Here is a 2,415-nt window from a genome sequence, read left to right as displayed (position 1 = left end):
GCAGGGTGAGGATCACTCACTGTGTAACTGTACAGAGTCAGTGTTTATTCAGCAGAGTGAGGATCACTCACTGTGTAACTGCACAGAGTCAGTGTTTATTCAGCAGAGTGAGGATCACTCACTGTGTAACTACAGAGTCAGTGTTTATTCAGCAGAGTGAGAATCACTCACTGTGTAACTACAGAGTCAACGTTTATTCAGCAGGGTGCGAATCACTCACTGTGTAACTACAGAGTCAGTGTTTATTCAGCAGGGTGAGAATCACTCACTGTGTAACTACAGAGTCAGCGTTTATTCAGCAGGGTGAGGATCACTCACTGTGTAACTACAGAGTCAGTGTTTACTCAGGGTGCGAATCACTCACTGTGTAACTACAGAGTCAGTGTTTATTCAGCAGGGTGAGAATCACTCACTGTGTAACTACAGAGTCAGTGTTTATTCAGCAGGGTGAAGATCACTCACTGTGTAACTACAGAGTCAGCGTTTATTCAGCAGGGTGAGGATCACTCATTGTGTAACTGTACAGAGTCAGTGTTTATTCAGGGTGCGAATCACTCACTGTGTAACTGTACAGAGTCAGTGTTTATTCAGCAGGGTGAGGATCACTCACTGTGTAACTGTACAGAGTCAGTGTTTATTCAGGGTGCGAATCACTCACTGTGTAACTGCACAGAGTCAGTGTTTATTCAGCAGGGTGAGAATCACTCACTGTGTAACTGTACAGAGTCAGTGTTTATTCAGCAGGGTGAGGATCACTCACTGTGTAACTACAGAGTCAGTGTTTATTCAGCAGGGTGAGAATCACTCACTGTGTAACTACAGAGTCAGTGTTTATTCAGCAGGGTGAGGATCACTCACTGTGTAACTGTACAGAGTCAGTGTTTATTCAGGGTGCGAATCACTCACTGTGTAACTGTACAGAGTCAGCGTTTATTCAGCAGGGTGAGGATCACTCACTGTGTAACTGTACAGAGTCAGCGTTTATTCAGGGTGCGAATCACTCACTGTGTAACTGTACAGAGTCAATGTTTATTCAGCAGGGTGAGGATCACTCACTGTGTAACTACAGAGTCAGTGTTTATTCAGCAGGGTGAGAATCACTCACTGTGTCACTACAGAGTCAGTGTTTATTCAGCAGGGTGAGGATCACTCACTGTGTAACTGTACAGAGTCAGTGTTTATTCAGGGTGCGAATCACTCACTGTGTAACTGTACAGAGTCAGCGTTTATTCAGCAGAGTGAGGATCACTCACTGTGTAACTACAGAGTCACTGTTTATTCAGCAGGGTGAGGATCACTCACTGTGTAACTACAGAGCAAGTGTTTATTCAGCAGGGTAAGGATCACTCACTGTGTAACTACAGAGTCACTGTTTATTCAGCAGGGTGAGGATCACTCACTGTGTAACTACAGAGTCAGTGTTTATCAGCGGGGTGAGGATCACTCCCTGTGTAACTGCACAGTGTCAGTGTTTATTCAGCAGGGTGAGGATCACTCACTGTGTAAACTACAGAGTCAGTGTTTATTCAGCGGGGTGAGGATCACTCCCTGTGTAACTACAGAGTCACTGTTTATTCAGCAGGGTGAGGATCACTCACTGTGTAACTACAGAGTCAGTGTTTATTCAGCGGGTGAGGATCACTCCCTGTGTAACTGCACAGAGTCAGTGCTTATTCAGCAGGGTGAGGAGCACTCACTGTGTAACTGTACAGAGTCAGTGTTTATTCAGGATGAGGTTCACTCACTGTGTAACTACAGAGTCACTGTTTATTCAGCAGGGTGAGGATCACTCACTGTGTAACTACAGAGTCACTGTTTATTCAGCAGGGTGAGGATCACTCACTGTGTAACTGTACAGAGTCAGTGTTTATTCAGCAGGGTGAGAATCACTCACTGTGTAACTGTACAGAGTCAGTGTTTATTCAGCAGGGTGAGGATCACTCACTGTGTAACTGCACAGAGTCACTGTTTATTCAGCAGGGTGAAGATCACTCACTGTGTAACTGTACAGAGTCAGTGTTTATTCAGCAGGGTGAGGATCACTCACTGTAACTGTACAGAGTCAGTGGTTTATTCAGGGTGAGGATCACTCACTGTGTAACTGTACAGAGTCAGTGTTTATTCAGCAGGGTGAGGATCACTCACTGTGTAACTACAGAGTCATTGTTTATTCAGCAGGGTGAGGATCACTCACTGTGTAACTACAGAGTCAGTGTTTATTCAGCAGGGTGAGGATCACTCACTGTGTAACTGTACAGAGTCAGTGTTTATTCAGCAGGGTGAGGATCACTCACTGTGTAACTACAGAGTCAGTGTTTATTCAGCAAGGTAGTTTTTATTTTTCTGTGTACTGTACAGAGTTGATTCCGCCCCCTCCTGCAGACTACCCATCCATCCTGTTATTGTGCACAAACA

Source organism: Scyliorhinus torazame, chromosome 4, assembly GCF_047496885.1.
Source record: "Scyliorhinus torazame isolate Kashiwa2021f chromosome 4, sScyTor2.1, whole genome shotgun sequence".
Taxonomy (NCBI): Eukaryota; Metazoa; Chordata; class Chondrichthyes; order Carcharhiniformes; family Scyliorhinidae; genus Scyliorhinus; species Scyliorhinus torazame.
Note: the sequence above shows the minus strand (reverse complement) of the source record.